The following is a 10,387-nucleotide window of genomic DNA, read 5'->3' as shown; positions in this document are numbered from 1 at the left end:
ATCTTTGTTTGAAACACTCTTTACTTCTTCTTTCCCTGGGTAATTCCCAATCTTTCTTTTGATTTTGCTTAAATGTCACTTTCACTTAGAATCTTTCCTCAATCAACCTTATCCACTCACTCCTCAAGACCAGATGATTTGCACCTGCTTTGAGCTACTATTACTCTTACTGTGTACTGGTTTTACTAGTTTAAATGCCTGCCTCCCTTCACAGGTTTTAGATTTTCTGAGGGGCAGAGAACCTATCTGTCTTGTTTGTTATTGTATCTCCAGGCTCAGAATGGTGTAGGTCTATAAGAGTTGTTAAAAGAATGAATGACTGAATAAAAGGCACCTCCACAAACAGCTTAGGTGAGAGGCACTGGAGAAATAGGGAGATAAGAACTAGGGTAAGATGATACTCATAGGATGGAATTCCATAGGACAGGATACAGAATTGGAACCAGAGAAATACAGTAATCACATAATGGGAAGTCTTCATAGCAGCAGTTATAAACTCTGACCAAGGTTTTGAGGTGGAGGGGAAACATTGAGGTGGATCTTTTACGTTCAGTTTCAGCAGTAAACATTTTGTAGTTTGGAAGGAAACGATGAGGACATATTTTTTCACACAGGTATGTTGTAGTACCGTAAGTATCAAGTTGAGTTGCAGAGACCTGGCCTAACAGTTTTTAAATTCAGCACCGAGTCCAGCTCTGCTTAGTCCCTGTGTATTTGCGCTGTCCTATGCCAGGCTGGGTGTTAGGGGCTTCTCACAGATTATCTTATTTGATCTTCAAAACAGTTATATGATTGTAGATACAGTTTTTACACTCCTTTTGCAGATATGGAAACAGGCATAGAGAGTCTCTATGATTTGTCCGAGGTCACCTAACTAGTTAGCGGTGAAGCTGCACCTTTAATCTGTGACGTCTGAATTCCAGAGTTCAACAAATTTCTAACCGTGGTGATGGGCTGCATCTCTGCGCAGACCAGCATAGGTGTTTGATAAATCTGTGTTTAATTACCTAAAGGAGGACCCTGAGGATACAGGCAGGACTGTTCACTGGATGAGCCAGGTGGTTTTCACGAGGCTGCCTGGAAATGAGGCAGTGGGAGGGGCGGTGCCCTTCCACTGGAGGGAGCGGCTGTGCCTCCATTCACCGAAGTTGTCCAGGTGCTGTCAGCTGGGGTTTCCCCGCACTGTTGTACACCTCCCCTGAGCAGCTGGTACGTAAACTCATACTTTTTGTTTTAGATTTGAAAGGCTGCTTCCTTGAAAACCCTGTGAAAAGAGAAAGCAGCAGGGAAGGGGTTCATTTTCTGGAGTACAAATGGTGATGTGTCCAGCTGTGCCGGATGCTAGCATATCTGTAGGATGCTGAGAGAAGGGGGGCATGTGCATCGTCCTGCTGCCAAGTTCCCGTCTGAGAGTTCCAGCCTGCACTGTGTGACTGTTAGGTGGTTTCTGTCCACCCTCCTTGCTTGCCAAGACCAGATGAAAGGAGCAAGCATCCCTCACACTCGAGGCAAGAAAATAAAAGCCATAAAACAGACAGCTGTGAGTGCTGCTGCCCCTTCTTCCTTTTTGTTCTTATAAGTTTCTGTGCATGATAGCCTTCCATGTTTGCACCTGGAAACCACATATATCCTGTCCCTTTAATTGTTATTCTCTTGAAAGTAACTAACATTTACTGAACACTTTTACCATGTGCCACGCAATGAGCTAATTGCCTTGTTACAGTATCACTTATTCTTCACTGCTCTGATGTAAGAAATAGTATAAGCTCTGTTCACAGATGAAAACCCCCCAAAGCTTAGAGAGGCTTAGTAACTCCCCTGAGATCGCATTCTAGCAGATCATAGAGCAGGACTGCCCACGAGGTCCATGGACTCCAGAGCGCAGTTCTCAAATCAGAACGTCACACGGCCACTGCACACGGTGCTGGACAATGGGCTGGACCACATCATGGGCATTGTTTCTGAAGTCGTCTCCCTGGTGCAGCTTTGAGCAGCACAGTAGCTAGGAGGTGTATTGACTTAGGCAGATGGGCAGTTAATTTTGCTGCTGGAACTCTGTATCCGTGACTTCCCCCTCATCAACAAAGTCCATGCAGAGTTGAGGGACACCAAAGACCACCAAATCTACTTGGGAGCCAGCACTTCCCCGAGAGCCGTAAAAGCAGCACCAGCTCGCTCTGGTCTCCTCCATACAGGTAGCCGATACTGAGCTTCCCAGGGGTTTTCATCCGCTAGGCTATAATCCCAATGGATTACAAAAGACTCTCTGGCAAAAATCTCCGGGAGGCACCTGCTATTTTTGCATCCCATCTTCCTTTGCTGCCATGGTTCTGGAATTTAGGGAGCCTGGATTAGAGTCAGACCATGTTCCATCTGCTATTGTACTTAGTACCCTTTCCCCTCAAGAGAAAATGCCATTTCCATGTCCTTCTTCCCATTTCTGTTTGGAGTTGGGCTTGTCAGAGGGCTGCTGTCTGGTGGGTGCCATTGGGCTGGTGTATCACTTCTGCTCTTTGCCCAAGTGGCTGCCACCACCCTTGGGGTTTGTTTTCTGCATTTTGTCAGAGCCTTACCCTGCACGCACAGTTTTTAGAAAGTCCGCAGCAGACTTGGCTGTAAGAAAGGTGGGCGTGGACTGGCTTGTGAGCGCTGACACGGCGCTGCCATTTCTCCTGACCACAGGCCTCCAGGGATCAGCAGCACTTTTGAGAAGCTGCAGGTGGCATCACGCTCAGTGCCCGTAAGCGTTGTGGGCCGGCTGCGTGCATGGTGGCCGCCACGCCGGGAAGCCTCGGTCTGTTCACAGGTGACTGGCCTGAAGTGCGTAGTCCGGGCCTGGCCCAGCAGAGCAGTGGCTGCTCACTGCCAAGTGCACAGGCCGTCAGAGCTCTGTAACATGACACCTTACTCATGAAATTGGGAAGGTTCTGAAAAAGTGTGAAATTTGGAAAGTGGTGGCAGGAAAAGGCTTTTTAACAAATAGGATCCTGGCCCTCATGATTTCATCTGGACACATCTTGTCATATAAGTGTGACCTGTTAGCCTTCTTAAGGTGCTTAAAGTGGGGGTCCACCTGCCATGGGGAGCCATTACTACCTGTGGCAAGGCAAGAACTGCTTCACTGTCCACCCTCCCACTGCCCCCCCCCAAAAAAAAAAAATATAGTGTCAGACTCCTGGAACCTGTGAATGTTACCTTATTTGGCAAAATAAGGTATTTTATCTCCAGACGTGATTAAGTTAAGGGTGATGAGATGCGGGTATCATGCTGGCTCAGCAGGTAGGCAGGCCCTAAATGCCGTCAAGGTGTTCTTATGAGAAGAGACAGAAGAGGAGCAGGAGGCGGTATGACCACAGAGGCAGACAGTGATGTGGAATGCCAGCGGCCACCAGAAGCTGGAAGAAAGAACAGACTCTCCCCTGGAGCCTCCAGAGGGAATGTGGCCCTGGGGACACCTCGATTTCAGACTTCAGAGACAATACGTTTCCGTTGTTTTAAGCCACCCAGCAGCCACAGGCAGCTAATACACTGCCTTTATCTATGTCAGATGAGTTCTTACTCATATTTCACTGCTTCCAAGAGAGTTTATGTTTTACTTGCCTGCTTTATAAATTCTTTGCTGTGTGCATATGTATTCATAGCTGCTGACTGTAAGATACTCTACAGTTTGAAAAGTTCTTTGAGCAACTCTATGAATGTGAACAAGGTTTATTTATGCAGTTCACACGTGGGGTTAAAAGCCTTACTCTGGAGTCTACCTGGCTCTGGATTGGCAGCTAGCATAGCAATAGAGAGGCAGTGTTCTCTCTCTTCTCCAAACGTGCTCTCATTGGACTTTGTCTTCTTTAAAATGTAGTGAAGGAAGCGAAACACCATGGAGTAGTTTAGAAGGTTCTCAAATCAGAATGATTGGGTCAAAATTCCGTCTCCCTTTCTTGTTAGCTGTGTGACTTTCAACAAGTTACTTAACATCTCTGTTCCTTAATTTCCTTATCTGTGGAATGGGGATAATAACACCTACCTCATAGGGCTTTTGTGCCATTTAAATGACTTAATTCATGTGACACAGTTGTTCACATAGGAGGAGGAGACCCTTAAATGACATAGTAAACTCTAAACAATGTGAAGTCATAGTTGTTTTTATTAAGATGATGCCTGGTGCCAGTGGGAGACAAATAAGTGGTAGGTACTGTGGTGTTATTACAGGTAAGGAAACCCAAGCCCAAGAAGGTGAAATAATGTGCCAGTGTTGACACGACCAATGAATGACACCAAGCTGAATGACACCCAGCTGGAAACACCCAGCTGACAAAAAAGGCTGTGTGAATTCCCAGAGGAGAAAGTCTTTCTAAACAAAATGTTGAGTTGGGTGTGTGATTTTTGAAGGTGTGTATTTTCTAGCTTCCCAGGTCCCTAGTGTGGTTGGCATCCCAAATCTGCCTTACGCTTTTTCGTTCCAGATCTTTCTTATTTAAACATTAAACTTAGCTTGGCTTGTGTCCCTTCTTCTTGGACCCTATTTTTCTCCTAGGGCAGCTGTCTGCTCTAAGGCTCACTGGCTATAATGAATATGTGGGTTTTAATGTGTTAATATCAGTTCTTCCAGGTGAAATGTTTGCATTTTGAGAAGAATGTTTAGTTTATCATGCCTGAACAATTGTTGAGGTTGGGGGAATAAATGTCACCCCTTTCTTTTGTCTCTGAGTGTGGATTGAAGTGTGTCAGACAGACAATCACCTTTATTTCTGGTGAACTGTACTATGGCACACACTTGTAGACTTATGGGCACATGAGCTTGCAGATGCCTCAATTCATAACACAGCAGCCATCCACCAGTCACTGGCGTTGTAGAGCACTTGTGCAAGGGCAATATTTTAAAAATTTCATGACAGGGAACAGACTAGAATACATATTCTTGGCAAGAGGCTGCTCCCCCAAAGAGAACTCAGAGAGGGCCGTGCCATGCTTTCTGTAGCAGTAAACTGAGAGAGGGGAACTAAATAGCTTGTAAATGTCTCTCCTCTCCCCCTGATAGTCAATACAGTTCAGTTATCAACATGTTCCATGTAACTTTCCCACGTCCGTGCTCAGTCACGGCAGATGGAAGACTAGACTCTAGGATTCTTGACTTCCCAGTGCACTTTCCTTGCATCCCGCGCTGCCCTGGCCTTCCCACCCTCAACCGTTTTGATGGAAGAATGAAAATGTCATTACCCTGAAATGGTATGTTCAGAGATGCCATATAATATTTATAGTGCTTATTGCAAGTGCACAGTGTTTTGCCCAGAGATAGACTTCTGATCATTAGACTGATGTAAACAGCTGTCCACTTGGGAGAGGTTTAATTACCACCTCCAGCTGTCGGAAGAAGCTGGTTCCAGGACTCCAGCAACCTGGCTCGTTCTCTCTGCTAGCAGGTACCTTCCACCCACTCAGATTTGCACACTGGACATCTCACATCTCGGTGGTAAGAGCAGATGCTCCAGACCCTTAGAAATAAAGAAGAGTTGGCTAGTGACCAAATATGCAGAGGTTCCCAGGCCATGTGATGCTTTGCAGATTTTCTCTGGTTTCTGGAAAGTGTCTAAGTGACTTCTTTTTGAAGTGTTGAAGAAATTGGAATGTTTGGGCACATTGCTTTATCTACGCCATCTTTTGGTAATGCACCTGTTTTTCTTACTTTCTTTCAAAAGGAGTAATTGTGATAAAACCCAGTAAATCTTTCACTCAACTGCTAGATATATTATACGACTGAAGCATGGCATAGGTATCCATCGCTCTATAAGGGATGATTGGCAGAGGCAAATATCTATGGTTTAGATTACAGGTGCAGTGCAGGCCACACTCATCCTCATATGGACAACACTTGCTACTACAGAATTACGTATGTACCATCTACCTCCACTCACTCTTCAGGTAATTGCAGCTCCATGGTTTTAAGCACCATCCCTGTGTTGACAGTTTTCAAATTTATATCTCTAGCTCCAACCTCTTGATTGAATTTCAGACTCAGTACTCAATTGCCTACCTTTTTGTCCTCCACTCCCTAAGACGCAGTGTTGGGTCAGTGACGCGGGTTAGTGTGTTCCCCCGAAAATGAGACCAGGTCTCGTATTAATTTTTGCTCCAACAGATGCATTTGGGCTTATGTTCAGGGGATGTCTTCCTGTAAAATCATGCTAGGGCTTATTTTGCAGTTAGGTCTTATTTTCGGGGGAAATACGGGAGTCTGCTGAGTACCAGCTCTGCGACCTTAACTGGACCTGCCAAGAAGCAGGCACTGTCTTTCCCTGGCGTTGCTGAGCTGCTGGCATGCCCCTGTTTAAGAAGAGTCTGCTGTGCATGAAACGAGCACAGGAGGATGCAGAGTGAGAGGCAGATTCCTGCTGGCACTGTGAGTCCTAGATCCAGGCATGCCTGGAGCTAGAAATCCCGTGGCTTGGTTGTAACAGGAGGCTATAAATTTCCTTTTTTGCCTAAGCCAATCTGAATTGAGTTTTTGTCATAGTAGATGCAAAGGTTACTGTCGTTTGTTCATATGGGAGTTCAAGTAAATTGATTTAAAGAAGGCATGGACCTTTTAAACCACATCCTTATGCAAACTCTCTGGCTGGTAGGCAAGCCTTGTGTTCCATTTCAGCAAGGGTGGCTGCTGTGCTTCTGGGTGTTGATTGGAGAAGAGGGCGTTGAGTGAAACTGGAGTCTTGTGGCTCTGTGAGATCTGGTGTTTTACTTAGAACATAAGAATGTTGTTTGGCAGGGAAATCACAAATGTAGAAATGGCAGGGATTTTCTTAAAGCACACTACTGTTCAGTTTCCAATTAATTCCCTGCCTACCCACCCATTGTCCGTTAGGAAATGCTTTTATTAACATATTGCACCTCAGGACTTCTTGAAGATGTCGGGGCTTAAACATAATTCCTGAGGAAATGAATGAGGGGAAACTTCCATACCAAATAAAGCAAAAATACAAAAGCTTAATTTAAAGTGCCCACATAGTGGGTTGACATGGGACACCAGCTTGCATTAATGAATTTCAGACAGCAGGTGTCATTAAACTGAAATCGCAGAAGTTAGCTTTTTCGTGGATGCCATAGGGAGCTCACACTTTAAAACAATATAAATTGAGGCCCTGATGTTGCTCCCAAGAATAAATTCTGGGTTAAAGGCAGCTAATTCTGATGAGAAGGGCTTTTGTGGTAACAGACCTCAAATACTTTGGAACTCCATTTACTTCTCTCTTTATCCTGTCCTTAGGGCTATGTGACGGTTTCTATATATCAGATGTGCAGCGTTTTTCCGTGTGAGCGTGTGAGTGTGTGTGTGTGTGTGTGTGTGTGTGTGTGTGTGTGTGTGTGTACGTATGTGTCTGAGAAAGAAATTTCCCTGGTCTCCCCCCTGCCCATCCCTTAAATGGGTGAGAATCATGCCGTCTCTGTTTCCTAATGCTTTGTGCATATACCACGTCATATTGTAATTATCCTTGATATTCCCCAGACTTCAACTGCTTTTGAGCAAAATTGCCCTTGAACTGTGTGCTCCAGGACGGTAGGGGCGGTATCTGTTCTGTTTAACTCTGAGTGTCTAGACCTTGATACAGTAGAGAGATGTTGTCTGTTGATGCTAAGTCTCACCCCAGCCCTTCTAAGTTCTCCCCTGTATTAGAGGGAGAAACTGGAAACTGGATTTTCTTGTCTGCAGGATTGTAGTTAGAGTACATCAATGTGAAGGTGGGATAGAAGAGAAGCCACCTTTTCTCTGCTTGGCAGGGGTGTGGGCATTGGAGATGGCGGGGGTGATGTTTTGTCCACGACTTTTAAGCATCCTCTTGAGAATCTCCTGCTTTGGCATTGTAGGTAGCTGAGATTACTGGTTGTCGCTTTCTTGTCATCTCTGCACTTCTGAATTTCCTGACAGCAGTCTTCCGATGGTCATACAAATCTCCACTTTTTTAAAAAAAAAAATATTTTTTTTTATTGGGGAAGGGGAGCAGGACTTTATTGGGGAACAGTGTGTACTTCCGGGACTTTTTCCAAGTCAAGTTGTTGTCCTTTCAAACTTAGTTGTGGAGGGCGCAGCTCAGCTCCAGGTCCAGTTGCCGTTGTTAGTTGCAGGGTGCACAGCCCACCATCCCTTGTGGGATTCGAAGAATCCAACCAGCAACCTTGTCGTTGAGAGCCTGCGCTCCAACCAACTGAGCCTTCTGGTCATCCGGGAGCTGAACAGCAGCTCATTGACTTCATTCTAGTTGCACAGGGCACAGCTCGCTGGCCCATGTGGGAATCGGACCGGCAGCCCCATTGCCCAGAGCTCTAACCATATGAGTCACCCGTCCGCCCCTCCATTTTTCTATAGTAAAGCTCTTCCTACTCTAAATATAGTGATTATTCTTTGCTTGATTAACTCTGATAAAATAAGTTGACTGCCTTACCTTAAACTTTGTGGCATGTAATTTTAAACTTCTGCTTTGAATGATGTATATTGGAAAGTGTGTGTATTATCAGCTAGTGAGCACGTAGTGGACAGGCCAGTGTCCACATCTTAGACTGGCTGTTGTTTTTTCTTTTTTGGTAAACTGATGGTTGTCCTATGCACAATAGCTGTTAAAAAGAGATGAAACTCTGTTTCTTGCAGAGCTATGATTCCCATTTGAAAGGCAGTAGCTCCTGCCTAAAAATGGAAGTGAAAAGAAAATAAAGAGGTCTAAGAAAATGAGTTATGTATTGTCCCATTTTGACTGTACAGCAAACAATGTCAAAGCCTGAGTAGCTTACAACAACAAACATTTATTTTCTTGTTCACAGGTCTGCAGGTCGGCCGTTACTGTGCTGGGCTAAGCTGGGAATTTGGGCTTGGCTCCAAGTAATGAGTTGGGTTCAGGTCAGCTCCGCATGTTTCTTCATTTTCCTTGGACAAGCCTATCTCCCAGGCAGGTGTTTCTCATGATAAACGCAGGAGCACTCGAGGGCAAGGCAGAACAGACCAGACACTTAAAGCAGTGGTGCCCATCATGTCTGCTAATGTTCCGTTGGTTAAAACAAGTGATACGAACAACCACACCATCAATACACAGCTGGACGCATTACACAGGATCCTAGTCAAAACAGGGAGCTTTTTGGAAAAATTATAGTAGAATGTTCAGTTGGGTTATAGCTTCAATCAGTACTGTGGACTCAATCATCTAATGCTCTGTAGAGGAAAAAAAAAACAAAAACCAAGGAACTCATGAAACTGTTTCTGGGTAAAAGATACTTGTCAAGTGAGATATAACATTACAGTGAAAGTGGGGTGTGAGGAGAATCATATTTTTGGGGGTTAAGGGCATAAAAATGTGATTTGGAAGCAATCCAGATGCTGATGTCCTCCTTATCTCTGCATTTCTAGTGCTTAGTCCATAATATATATCAGATAAATATTATTGGGGAATGAATTATTGAACTAATGGTAATGGTTGACTAGTAGGCTGTGTGGAGAAGGGTTCTATTGCCAAGTATAGGCTTGTGATTCATTTGATTAGTGATGTCTGCCCCGAGAGAGGTACAGAGGAAGGATGTTTGTTTACCATTTCTACATTTTTCTACTTGTCCTTAGATCATCTGGGTCTCTTTCAGCTTTAGTAGTCTGTAACTCTATGACTAAGATTCCCTGAAGGGAAAGACTCAAATTCATATTTGAATGCCCGACAGTACCTAACATAAGAAGAGGGAAGCAGAATTTCTCAATGTTATGAGCGGTTCAGCATATACATTTTGAAGTCAGATCAGTCAGCATTCAGCTTCTGGCAGATATGATACTGCGGGGCCCTACCCGTATCCCCTCAGCACTTTCCATTTCCTCGCACTGTACAGGCTGCTATATTAAATGAGATAATGCATGCCAAGCTCTTAACACAGTGCCTGGCACATAAAAATGCTTGCTATTATTATTAACTGTTTTGTGAATTTCATTGTGGTTGTGGTTGTGGCCATTTATTGCTGGGAAGTCAAAATGGATTTACGATCTACTGAAGAGTGGAAACAGTAGAACAGTGCTGTTGCTCGGAAACATTGCACATCTGCACGAGCTGGTCCCAGTCTTCAGCATTTGCCATGGAGTCTCTGGTACCAGGTATGCATAGAGCTAAAGCAATAAATAGAACAAAACATCAGAACAGAACAGTGTATTCTTCTGAACGCCTGGTGTAGCCTGGGGCCTAAGAACAGGCTCCCTTAATTACTGATAACCTGTTCTAGCGTCTTCTGTTTCTTGTTCCTTTTCTACCTCTCTTCCTACTTGAAGTGGGCTGAAGAAAACCAGTGGAGATAGTCTCCCCCAAGTAATCAAACATGCCAATTAGAAAGGAAAGACTGCCAGGTGCCAGGAGCTGGGTGGCAGTTTGTAAGCACC

This window comes from Rhinolophus sinicus, chromosome 14, assembly GCF_057876585.1.
Source record: "Rhinolophus sinicus isolate RSI-liver-muscle chromosome 14, RSI-T2T, whole genome shotgun sequence".
Lineage (NCBI taxonomy): Eukaryota > Metazoa > Chordata > Mammalia > Chiroptera > Rhinolophidae > Rhinolophus > Rhinolophus sinicus.
The sequence above is the reverse complement of the archived record's forward strand: the minus strand, read 5'-3'. Positions refer to the sequence as shown.